Here is a 13638-nt window from a genome sequence, read left to right on the forward strand (position 1 = left end):
TTGGGCAGAGGAGGAGGAGGAGCTCTGGGAAGAGGTTGGGGCTCTTGGACGAGGGCGGGCTGGGATATGGAGGGAACTTGCGGGTGGAGGTCTCAGACAACCTGAACAGCAGCTGAGAGTTCCTGCCCTTAGCACAGCTCTGTGCAGCCTAGCCCCTCACTCTGTCTCCTGTGTGTGTCCAGCAGCCCTGCTCCAGCTGGTTCTTCCCTACCTGCAGGTACCAGAGGTGTCATCATCTCTTCTCTCTTGAGAAGCTGCCACTAATCTAGCAACTACTACCAGGTGAGAAATTAATTGATAATAATGGAAAAGAAAATTGTCCAAAGTGAGAAGTCTTTTTTTCAGACAACATGAGACGTTCTTGTTACGGGAAAATGAAAACAGGTTCCAGTCTTGCAGTGAGCACCCCATGTGCCCAGAAGTCCACCCCTGTTGAAGGCACTGTAGGATCAAGGCCCAGGTGTGTGTATGCTTTGTTTGTTCACTTGTAATCAGAGTTAAATACTTGGTTACCATAAATTTGATGTTACATGCACCTGCATATGACCAACCATTGTCTTTGTCAAATTTCTTTGATTATTGATAAGTAGGACGGATTTGACATAATTGGTAAAAAGGGTCTGAAGGAATTATCTTTTAGTTTTTAACAGAGTATCTAGAAACACAGAGTACTGAACTGTGTAGGCAATAAACATTGGTAAAAGCAGCGAAGAGTCTTGTGGCACCTTATAGGCTAACAGACGTTTTGGAGCATGAGCTTTCGTGGGTGAATACCCACTTCGTCCGATGCATCTCACCCACGAAAGCTCATGCTCCAAAACGTCTGTTAGTCTATAAGATGCCACAAGACTCTTTGCTGCTTTTACAGATCCAGACTAACATGGCTACTCCTCTGATACACAATAAACATTGTGTGACTTGGTTTTCTCCCAAAATTAAAAAAAAATTACTGAACAGTTGTATGTTTCTCTAGACAAAACTAACAAATAAGAAGTATTGGGTGAGGTTCTATGGCCTGTGTTATGCAGGAGGTTGTTATGGTCCTTTCTGGTATTAAAAATTTAAGAATATTATTTAATATTGCACCTGTAATTGCTTGGCCCCTCAATTTTCTGGATGGTATTGTCATCTTCCCTTCTTGTTTCTTCTGCCCTCTTTTATGAGGATCTGCCAATTAAGTTCCAGCTCATTTCACTAATGCAGCAGCCAAGGTTAATCAGCCAGCCAGCCAACTGCAGGCCTCTGGCTCCAGAAGAATGGTATCCCTTAGGGCACTTACCACATATAGGTGGTATCTCAGCGTCTCTACAGCCCAGTGTATACAGGCATTCCTTCTCGAGGAGAGTACCAGGTTTCCTGGTCCAAGTTTTCTACTTATTAAGGATAGCATGCTCTTATACATGAAAGGTTTGGGATAGCACTGCACCCATGGCACCGTGCGAGGCATTTGTAGGATGAATTCTTGAGAGAAATCAGGGCTGTGCAATACTACTTCTTTTTCAATGTTTAGCCAGATAATTGGCTGTAGCGATTGTTTGCCATTTGGTCTGTTCCTGCACAACTACAAAGGTTTTTTGACGGCCTGAGAGTCCAACAGCGGAACATACTTGATGAACCCATGTAATGGGGGGCTGTCTCTGGGCCACCTCTACCCCTAGCTTGGTGGAATTTTATCCCAGATGTTACAAGCCACTTGTAGAACGGCATTCAGTGAAATGTCTTGTGGCATCCTTGCGACATGTCCAAAAAGCATGGGGCACTGCCTGTGGACAATGGTACCAATAGTCTGTATACCTAAGCAACCATAAACATCTGCATTACAGATGAAGTCATTCCACTTTATGCCCAATATATGAAGTGGACATTTTGTCTCCAGCTTTGTCCAGTCTGAGTGGTGTAGTGTCCATGTTTCACAACCATACAACTGTATGGGAAGGATACATCTCAAATAAATCCTGAACTTGGTTGTCATACTAAGATGTTGATCTTTACCTGTTGCAAATGGACCATGGCAGATGCTGCAGTGCCAATCTGATGAAGATCCTCCATGTGAGACTTGGAGGAGCAGGTAAGTATCGAACTCAGATAGCAAAAGCTGGAAACTGATTTGATGGTTTAATTGTTCAAAGAGACTGGAGTCACAGATGGACCTGGTCCTAGACTTTGCAGTTTTGTCTTTGACTACGAAACATGGAGACCAATCTTAGGTGACTCCTGCTCCATATGCTGGAGTGCCTCATGAAACCTGTCAGAACTCTGTACTAAAAGAGGAACATCATCAGCATGGGCAAGGTCTGTGAGTGAGAGATCACCGATCTCAATGCTTATGGATCTGACAGAATGCTGCATTATGAAATCCATTGCCTGACAAAAAAGAGTGCAGGGGCCAAAACACAACCCTGCACAACACCAGATACTGAATTAAAAGGCACTGACATCCCGTTCCCCAGACGAACATGGGCAGTGGTTCCATTATGCAGCTCTCTAATCAAGTTCAGCAGAGTGGTAGGGAATCTTATGCCCTTTAAGGCCTTCCATAACACAACACATTCATTCACTCTAGTTCAATAGTGGCTTTTTTTTTAATAAACCTGTTTAATTTTCCAAAATGTTTGATCACGCTATCATGTATCTTATTGAGGGGTTGATTTTTTTTTTTTTAAACAAAGGTTGTTAAGAGAGATAAGGTAAAGTCAGCACAAATCTGCTATAGTTCCCTGCTGGTCTAGAAAGGCCCAGATCTGCTTTTTTAGTTCCTGATATAGGGGTGTTTGCAAGGCCCTCAACCAGGGGTTGTACTTTATTGTTCCCTATTAGATACCTCAAATATTTCATCTTCCATTTTCCCATCTTGCACTTCTTTGGGTTTGCTATTAAATTGGACTCTTGTAGGCTTGAAGGATGGCTGCTAGGTTCTGGAGGTTAGTGGGCCAGTCTTGACTGTTGACCACTACATCGTCTAGGTAGGCCACAGCATAGTGATGGTGGGGCCATATAATCCGGGCCATCAGTTTTTGAAAGGTAGCTGTGTGGCCCTGTGCAATCCAAAGGACATGGTAACAGGCCTACCAAAGTAGAAAAGGCATTTTTTCCTCAGGCGTAAAGTGAATTTGCCAGTAGCTCTTAATTAGATCTACACTTATGATAAAGCAGACTTGACCAAGGCAATACATCAGATCATTGACATGGGGAATCTGGTATGCATCAAATTCAGAAATGGCATTTATCTGATGGAAATCTGCAAATATATATATGACAGACCCATCCAGTTTTGGTACCAAAACCACTGGACTATACCAGGTGCTATAGGACTCCTCAATTACTTCCAATCTTAACATTTCTTGTACTTCCTGAATGAACATGGGTTTTATATCTTCTCAGATTTGATATGACTTCCAAATGGGCTTGGCCCCTGACCCTCTGTGGATGTGGCGAGTCACCAAGAACGTTTCTTTGTAAACTCTCAGGAGGTTGTTTGTGTGTCTTCTCTGCCCTTTAGACTGCTCCACCCCAACTGATACAGCCTCTATACCAATTTCAGCCATTTTAGGGAACTGAGGCACAAGATCCTTTTCTCTCTCCTCTGACTGGGTGAAGAGGCTTTCCTGGACCTTTCAGGGTTTAAAACAGATTTACATTATAAATCTGCTTTTGTTTTTGCTGGCCCAGGCAATGTTTCATAATGTACTGGTCCCACCTCACAGAGCACTTCATACTGGCCCTGCCATCTGGCCCAGAATTTACTCTCCAAGCTAGCAAGGAGTAGGAGCACTTGGTCTCCCAGTTGGAATCCCCTGCTGTTAGCCCCTTTATTATAATATATCATCTGGGTCTATTTGGCCTGAGAGAGATTAGTTTGGGAAGAGTGGCACAAGTATTCTAACCTTATTTGAATGACATTGGAGGACATGGGAAGTTCACCCACCCACTCTACCAAAAAATCCCTAACCAAATCTAACACTCCTTGAGGCTGCCTCCCATAAAGGAGCTCAAAAGGGGAGAAGGCTATGGTACCTTCTTCTGCACTGCAAACAAAAAGATAAGGTAGCAGCTGGTCCCAGTGTTTGACCTCTGGTTCCACTGGTAACACCTTTTGAACCGCTCCACATGACCCTGGTAGACTGAGGTATGGAGCAGTTGTACTTTCAGTAGTACTCACATTTGTTGGAGCATGTGAAACATGAAATTCATCCCTTGATCAGGGACAACTTCTGATGGAAGGCCAGCCCAGGAAAACACTTGAAGTAGCTCTCACAGTAGGGTGAAGGTAAAAGAGAGTTTCATAAGGGAGTTGACTCTGCATATTACACAAATTCCCATATAAACTTGTGACCTCACACGCTCTTCTCCATAAGGCCTATTATATCAATCCCTACCTGCTCAAAAGGGGTTGCAATGAAGTGAGGGAATGAGAGGGCCTGGCCCCAATGTTTTAGGGCTACTTTTTGGCAATCGGCATGATAAGCGAAAATCAGCTACTTCTTTATATATCTGCGACCAAAAGAATTTGGCCAACAATCTTTGAGGTTTTCACCTTAGGTAAATGTCTGGACGTGGCAAGAGCATGGGCTAGCTCTAGGAGTTCCCAACAAGCAGGCCTGGGAACCAGGAGTTGATAATCTGGGTTCTTTAGTTTGAGGATGTCTTTCTTCTTGGTTAAAAAAAATAAAATCTCATCCCCTAATTCAAAGTGGGGAAACTGGTGAGTGTACAGATATGACCACCTTGTTGACTGGTGAATTGGTTGAAACATTCCCAGAGCATCTGGCTGCCATGTTGAGCTGCTACAACATCAAAGCAGTCGCTCCAGATGCTGTAGTCTAGGATGGGAAGGGGCTCTGCAGTGTTCTTGGGTGGGGAATAATCTACCAATTGTTGGGATGTTCCCTCCCTAGGGTCTACCCTTTCAGAAGATTTTTCTCCTGGCTCCATGGAGTTGCCTCCAGCACGCATAGGCTTGTCCTCCCTTCCAAGATTTCTTTGGCTGTTTTTGTGAGCCCTGGTACTCTCATGAGACTTCTAAAAGATCAGACTGAGTGATGGGGAAGCATTTTTGAGGGAGGGATTCTTTTCTTGCATCTGAACAGGGTCTGGGTACAGAGGGAGATGATTCTCGTGCCAGGAGCATCCAAAGATGTTTCCAGTTGCATCCCAAGGTCACTGGCCAGGGTAAGTGATCTGCCACTTCTCCTCTGAGGTGCCCTATCTGATCTGCTACCTGCAAAATGACAGAAGCCATTGGGTATGTACAAGTTTCTCCATAAATGCAGTAAATCTGAATGGCTCTCTCTCAGGGCTGTGAGTGGGTCCTGCTGAAGAAGAGTTTATCCACACCCCAAGTCTGTCAATCCCTCTACTGTGTTTGGCCCTATTTTTAGATAGGACCACAAAGGGTCTCAGGGGTAGTTCTGTTGGTTGCTTTGGGTTCTCCACAATTTGGTCAAAGGCATCGTAAATAGTATGCCCAGGTTGCCCACAGCTATAATATACCACTGGCCTTTCACCAAAGGATGGTGATCCCTTGAAAATCTGGGACTTTAAGGCCCTGTTCTTTGTCTGTGGTCCTCTGATGAGAGTAATGTTTCAGTTGCTCACGGAGGACCATTACAGCAACCCTTGCTGGGTTGGCAGGTTGTCTCTCGCCAACATTCTAAGTGGGGCCAGCCTACAAGGAGACTGGCCATCCCACTATTAAGTAATTCAGCTTCCAAGAACCTCTCGGTTGTCTCAGCTGCCTCCTCAGTAGATGTGGGACAAAATCATCAAACCCAGGTTTGTACCATCATAGGGGAAATGTGCAGGTTTTTTTCTAGGACAGTATTGTCCATGACCTCCACTCCACCACTGTCTTAGCCTCTAGGTTTAACCATTGAGTAGCCAGGTCCCAGAGCTGCTGAGCTACCACCCAGGGGCACGCTGCCTTAAGGAATGGCTCTGATTTAAATTTCTTTCATTAAGCCTTTAGAAAAGCCAAGGTGGTCCATGATGGTGGCCTTTAACATTGTATAGGCTTGTGCCTGATTCACACTCAGGGCCTGATCAATTGCTTGGGCCTCTCCAGTGAGGTATGAGGCTAGTAGCACCACTCCAAGACCTCCTCTCCCAGCCCGCTGTGGTGGTGACATGCTCACACGTGGTCAGATAAGCTTCTGGGTCAATACTGCTACCCGCCTTGGTCAAGGTAAGACTGGGTGAAGCTCCAGAGCAGGCGTCCCTTCCGTAGTTGTTCCCAGATCCCAGTAGTTGCTGTGAGAGCAAGTAGGCCATTTCTACTTGGAACAGTCCTGGTCATGCTTGGCCAGCTGGGCTTGCAGGTGCTGCTGCATGTCCAGGAGTGCCACGTGGAACTGGTGGTTCCTTTCATTCTCCACTTGCAGCTGATTCACCATTAGTCAGAGTATCTCCTCTCTAGCTTTTCTTGATGGAAGAGTTCAGGCCATGTACCTGTCCAGGCACCATCTGTGAAAAACTGGGATCTATCTTATAGTGCCCTCCTCCTCTTTTTGAGCCAGTTCACTCCATGGGGTGATTCTGCCTGATGCACTCTCTTAGAGCCCAGAGAAGCAGTTTCCAACAGGGTTAGTTTTTATTTCAAGCCTTCTTAAAAGAAATCAAAACCTCACAAATTCCTCCCTCAAAGTCTGTGTAGGCTAAGTAGTCCCTTTGCCAAATGTGTCCCTCACCCCAGTAAGTTCAGCAACCCAAAACATCCTAACTCTTACCTTAGGGCCTCAGTAATAAAAGGACATCAGGGGGATGGTGTGAAGTTCATTTAGTTTCTGCAACAATTCCTCACCACAGTTGCTCCAGTAGCAATCCATTGGGCTCACAGCTCCTAGACTCCTCAACTTTCCAGAGGACATTACTATCTCCCACCTTCACTTCCTGCTGCCCTCTTTTGTGAGCATCAGCCAATTAATTTCCAGCTCTTTTCTCAGGTGCAGCAGATGGGTCTAATCAGCCAGCTGCAGGCCTCTGACCCCAGATGAATGGTATCCTTGATATTTTCACAGTTGGTCAGGATGGATCAATACATGGAAACCCGAAAGGAAGAGGCTAGTGACTCGCCAGTTGCTTTCTTTCTGCACCTTCTCATTAGGGCATATGGCCCTTAAATGTTAAAAAAGCCATCATTTCCTTATAATTTATGTAAGTAGTTGATATATGTATTAATTGGTTCCTGCCCTCAGCAGCTGAGTTCTCAAACTTAATTAATTTGTTTTTTTAAGAGGCAAGAGGCTTAGTGGCTGAGGTAATTATACAACATTTCTCTTTACATCCATATAAAAACAGTGTCTGTGTCTTACTAAGCAGCAGGGTAAAGTTTCTGAGATGGAAAAAATTACTCTCCCTATCTCCAAACCTGATGAATAAGGAGTAAAGCTTTTACAGTGATATTTTATATTGTATATATAAAAAATAGCTTCTGAAATATATCAGAGGATGTTGTCCCCTAGAGGTCCGTGTAAACTAACAAATGGAAACATATGAAAGAGCCTGCACTATGATGACAGCATTTAAATTGCAATTACCAATTTGAAGATAGGATTTTTCACTTTAAGCAATCTATAAGTACATATTCTCTAGGATAAATTTGTGTGTACAATACTCCTGTATATTTCACTTACTTATATTTAAACCACATTTAAGTGGACCTTCCTTGTCTGCAATTCATTTCCTTTTGCTTGATCCTGTATTGAAGACTCATCCCAACATTTGTAATATTTCAATAATTTCCATGAGAACAGATTGATATGCAGGATTAAGCCTTCATAGTGGGAGGTGTCATAAACAGATAGCTAAGGGTTAATGTCTCTTTCACCTGAAGCACCTGACCAGAGGACCAATCAGAAAACCGGATTTTTTCAACTTTGGGTGGAGGGAAGTTTGTGTCTAGGTCTTTGTTTGCTGTCTGCCTGCTTTCTCTGAGCTTTGGAGAAGTAGTTCTGTTTCCTAATCTTCTGTTTCTAAGTGTAAGGACAAAGAGATCAGATAGTAAGTTATATGGTTTCTTTTCTTTGGTATTTGCATGAATATAAGTGCTGGAGTGCTTTGATTTGTATTCTTTTTGAATAAGGCTGTTTATTCAATATTCTTTTAAGCAATCGACCCTGTGTTGTGTCACCTTAATACAGAGAGAACATTTGTATGTATTTTTTCTTTCTTTTTATATAAAGCTTTCTTTTAAGACCTATTGGAGTTTTTCTTTACTTCAGGGAAATTGAGTCTGTACTCACCAGGGAATTGGTGGGAGGAAGAAATCAGGGGAAATCTGTGTGCGTTGGATTTGCTAGCCTGATTTTGTATTCCCTCTGGGTGAATAGGAAAGTCCTTTCTGTTTCCAGGACTGGGAACGGAGAGGGGGAGTCACTCTGTTTGGATTCACAGAGCTTGTGTCTGTGTATCTCTCCAGGAGCACCTGGAGAGGGGAAGGGAAAAAGGATTATTTCCCTTTGTTGTGAGACTCAAGGGATTTGGGTCTTGGGGTCCCCAGGGAAGGTTTTTCAGGGGGACCAGAGTGCCCCAAAACACTCTAATTTTTTGGGTGGTGGCAGCAAGTACCAGGTCCAAGCTGGTAACTAAGCTTGGAGGTTTTCATGCTAACCCCCATATTTTGGACGCTAAGGTCCAAAACTGGGACTAAGGTTATGACAGGAGGAGGAATGGATTATAAGAGACTAAAGCTCTTGTTTCAGGTAGAGCACACAAGAAATCACAATGCAAATTTATAGAGTTAAAATGAGTTCAAATGCAGTGTTTTTGAAGTCTGACCTAAAATTACATTAGTGTTGAAAGAAATGTCTGTTAGAAGAAATGGGTGAGGAAGGTAATGTGACTAAAGAAACTTCTCTCTGATTAAACTTCTTTTGTTTTACAAATGCTCTTTTGAACATTTTCTAGGATTTATTGAAAGTACAGTAGAAGCCAGAGTTACGAACTGACTGGTCAACCACACCCCTCATTTGGAACCTGAAGTACACAGTCAGGCAGCAGCAGAGACAGGATCAAAAAACCAACCAAAAAAAAAAACCATACAGGACAGTACTGTGTTAAACTTGAGTTTACAACAAAAATTAACAAGCTAAAGAAACTGTTTCTGTGCTTGTATCATTTAAATTAAAATTGTTTTCTTTTTCTACATAGTAATGTTTCAAGCTGTGCTGTCAGTGTTCAATTATAAACTTTTGAAAGAAACATAACATTTTATTCAGAATTACAGACATTTCAGAGAAACATATGAACAGCCTCCATTCCCAAGGTGTTCATAACTGAGGTTCTCCTGTATACGCAATTCTATGATGAAATATTAAGGCTGAATGTTTAATGGTCATGATTTTCATGACAAACTATGACATCATCATGGTGCCCCATTTACTTGAATGTGATTCAGTGCTGCTGGCACAAGACTTTGCTATTAAAAGCAATGTTAATTCATACTATCATTTTTAACCAAGCCAAACCACTGGTGTTAATAATATTTTGCATTTCTGCAGCAATCGTAAGGATGGTCTAGTGAATAGGGACATCATCTGTGACAGTTCCCATTTTGCTTTGCTACTGGTTTAACAAGCTGAACCTTTGTGTTTATATTATTCATCCCTGGTGTAAATCCACTGATGCCAGTGAAATTATACCAGGTATGAATTTGACCTGTTGTTTAATGTCAACAGGAGAGATTTTCAAGGGCATAACTCCAATTTGTGCTGTGAGAATCCAATAAATAATCAGTAGCATACCTACAATTGATGGAAACTGGTGTTATATTGGGCTTCCATCCATCACAAAACATGCCATTTTTCAGCAAGATAGATGTTGCCAGCAAGAGATTCTGAAAGGAAATTCTAATTAAACATCATTTGAAATATATTTCACAGTTTAATAGCATGATGTTCTTCTCAGCTGGCAAAATATCAGACTGTTCTGCCATGCTAAATCAGTACTGTGTAGCTTTCTCTTAGGCTTGGAACCATTGTTTTCATCTTGATCCTGTAGATATTCAGTTGTTTCCCAAGTTCTCCCCTTCTCCTTCATGTTAAGTGAAGGCAGAATCTGGCCCTTCATATGTGCGCTATAAATGACTTCCGAGTTCTCACTTTTGTGGGGTTTGAGAGACACAGACTACCCCATGTGCAGGACCCTACCAAATTCAGGGTCCATTTTGGTCAATTTCATGTCCTAGTGAGCAGGTTTGCAGGAATGTAGGCAATGAGCTAGATGTACATTTTTAAGTAGAAAATTTGTTGAAACAGAAAATCTTAAGTCAATACTGCAGAATATTTTTAGAGTGAATTTCAAATTTGTACTCATATTTGCTCTGGAAACCCGATTTGATGAGTTACTTCCATCCAATGAGGTAACTGAAATGCATCACAAATATTGATTATTCAACAGTGCTTGCAGAGTACACTTTGCAAGCAATCCATATGCTGATTAACGTTTGCATGACACATTTAGTTTCTAACAGAGTGAGCAAATTTGTGTAAATCAAAACGGAAAATACAAAATTGGTCATTTCAAATTGTTAGCTCAGCACTGATGTTAAAGAGGGGTGTGTGTGTGTGTACGTGTACAAGGCACACACACAGTTTGCATTAGTGCAAATTGACATAACCTTATTGAAATCAGTGGAGCTATATATGCCAGTTTACACCAGTTGAGAATCTGGCATTTGGTATGCAGTATGCAGCATGTACTGTGAGATCAGTTGTACCTTTTATAGTAATTAACTCTTTATTTGAAAAAAATTATACAGTTAAATGTCTCATCTAAAAATAGGACAGGGAATCTGGCTATTTTTAGCCATGGATTAATAGGCCAGTTGCAAAGGAGACAGTTTAATACTAAATGGCCTTGCAGTTTTGCATCTCGTAATTAAGACCTAGATTATATGCAAGCAGCAGGACCAGATGGTGCTTGAGTTAATCTGTTTTCTGGATAGTAGATTACTGAGCCGGTTGATTATTAAAACTGGGTTCTTACAATAGACCTTGAAAAATGCATACATGAACACAAAACTGTTACAGAGAGTCCAAGCATTTATAAAGAAGAGGACAGCATCTTGGGTCAGATCTTCAGCTGGTGTAAATCAGCATAACTATCAGAGTCAGTGGCGCTAAGCCAATTTACACCAACTGAGGTCTGGCCCCTGTTTATATTTTCATTTCATTTTTCAGAGGTCCTGAAGAAAATATTTTGCCATCAACTGCTGTAGCTGTTTTGAATGAAGTGGCATGGCACCAAAGGTTAGGGACCATTCTACTGTAATGGTTGAAGAAGAAGTTCTCAGTGGGTTTATTAGATTAATGTCTATTAAATGTATAATTACATTCTTGGCATTAATGCTATAAAATATATTTTACTTTGTTTTTAAATGCTAAAAGGGAATTTCTTTAAGTTACTTAAATAACTTTTATTATTTAACAATACCATCCAATATTCTCTTGTATAGCATGTTTCATGGGAGGATACCAAAGCTTTTCAAAGGCATTAAGGGTTCCAATTGGTACATTACAGCAGAACTAGTAGTAGGGGGCAATGTGGAGTTGTATTGCCTGTATCTTCAGGAAGGCAAAATGCCTACAGGAGCAGATAGGAACATCCCTTCTGTACCACTACTGCAGTTTGGCTCTGTGAGGGCCTGCTCTGCACAGCTCTAGCAAGGCTAGCAGTAGCAGTGGCATGAATCTGGAGCAATCCGTGAGTACAAGGACTGCTGTTGTGCCAGGGAAGAGGGAGTGACTCCTTGCATCCTCTCCCCATTGCAGATCAGGACTGGGAACAATTGAGCCTTAGGGAACATCTACACTGGCAAAGTTACAGCGCTGGCAGTTACAGTGCCGCTCAGAGAGCGCAGAAGGAAAACTGACAGCTGCCTTTGCAATAGCGTGTTCACACTTGCAGCGCTATTTGGAGCGGTGCGCTCTGGGCAACTATCCCACAGAGCACCTCTTTTTCTTTTGCTGCTAAGTCTTGTGGGAACATGGAGGGGTTTGTGGGGCATCCTTGCTCCAGTCCCAATGCCTCGTGATGCATTGCTTCGCATGCCAGCAATCCCTGTGCTTCAGTTCACATTTGGCACCATCTTTCAATGGTCTGTGTACTATGCGCCTCTTTCGGGCTGCAGGAATGGATCCCAGACTGCTGACCAGTATGCTGCTCGCTCTGACCAACACGTCACGAGTGATAGTAGAGTTATTCCTTAAATTGCAAAGGCAAGAGGAGTGTGACCTTGATCTCACCACGCGAAGTAGCTATGACACAAGATTGCTTGTGGCATTCACAGAGGTGCTGACTATAGTGGATTGTTGCTTTTGGGCTCGGGAAACAAGCACTGAGTGGCGGGATGACATTGTGATGCATGTCTGGGATGACGAGAAGTGGCTGCAGAACTTTCACATGAGGAAAGCCACATTCATGGGACTGTGTGATGAACTTGCCCCAGACCTGTGATGCAAGGACACAAGAATGAAAGGTGTCCTGCCATTGGAGAAGTGCATGGCGATTGCACTATGGAAGCTGGCTACTCCAGACTGCTACCGATCAGTTGCTAACCAGTTCAGAGTGGGAAAGTCCACCATTGGAGTTGTGTTGATGGAAGTGTGCAGGGCCATTAATAGCATCCTGCTCCAGTAGACATGACTCTGGGCAACGTGTGTGACATTGTGGATGGCTTTGCACAAATGGGCTTCCCTAACCGTAGAGGGGCGATAGATGGCACGTATATTCCAATTCTGGCACCAGACCACCTAGCCACTGAGTACATTAATTGCAAGGGGTATTTCTTAATGGTTCTCCAGGTGCTTGTGGATCACTGTGGGCGTTTCACAGACATTAACGCAGGCTGGTCCGGAAAGGTGCATGACGCACGCATTTTTCAGAACACTGGACTGTTCAGAAAGCTGCAAGCAGGGACTTTCTTCCCAGACCAGAAGATCACCATAGGGGAAGTCAAAATGTCCCTTGTGATCCTGGGAGACCCCATCTACCCCTTAATGTCATGGCTTATGAAGCTATATATGGGGAAACTTGACAGCAACAAGGAGTGGTTCAACAACAGGCTGAGCAAGTGCAGAATGACCGTTTAGTGTGCATTTGGCCATTTAAAAGCACGCTGGCAATGCCTGTATGGGAAGGTGGACATGGCTGATGACAATATTCCTATGCTTATAGCTGCGTGCTGTACACTCATAATATTTGTGAAGGGAAAGGTGAAAGCTTCTCCGAGGGCTGGACTGCAGAGGCTCAGCACCTGGAGGCTGAGTTTGAACAGCCAGAAACCAGGGCTATTAGAGGGGCACAGCGCAGGGCCATGAGGATCAGGGATGCCTTAAGGCGACAATTTGAAGCTGAAAGCCACTAATATTTGTTGCTATGCTCGGGATTGCAATGTTTGTAATGCTAGGAGGTGATTGGTGTGCATGATGCAAGTGGCCTTAACATGATAGTGTGTTGCTTTGCAGTGCTCTTTTTGCTTTCACATAATAGAATAAAGATAGCTTTCAAACAAACAATTCTTTTATTAAAAGGCAACAATCAGAGGAGAGAGTCAGATGAAAAAATTCCTCAACAGGGAGGGAGATAGGGGAAGAGAAGGTCTAAAGAGGAGGAGGGGTCCCAGGACGGCTACAGATTTGTGTA

At 43.0% G+C, this 13638-nt stretch overlaps 1 protein-coding gene across 1 annotated transcript in view; it reads left to right on the top strand.

Moving 5' to 3' along the window:
• The first annotated feature begins 49 nt into the window (after positions 1-49).
• Positions 50-13638, top strand: part of PKIB (cAMP-dependent protein kinase inhibitor beta) — a 136705-nt gene continuing 123116 nt past the window's right edge. The window contains exon 1 of the mRNA XM_030556215.1: positions 50-282. The gene's annotated coding sequence lies outside the window, so the exon portion shown is untranslated. The remainder of the gene's footprint in view (positions 283-13638) is intronic.

This window comes from Gopherus evgoodei, chromosome 3, assembly GCF_007399415.2.
Source record: "Gopherus evgoodei ecotype Sinaloan lineage chromosome 3, rGopEvg1_v1.p, whole genome shotgun sequence".
In the NCBI taxonomy this organism is placed as follows: Eukaryota; Metazoa; Chordata; order Testudines; family Testudinidae; genus Gopherus; species Gopherus evgoodei.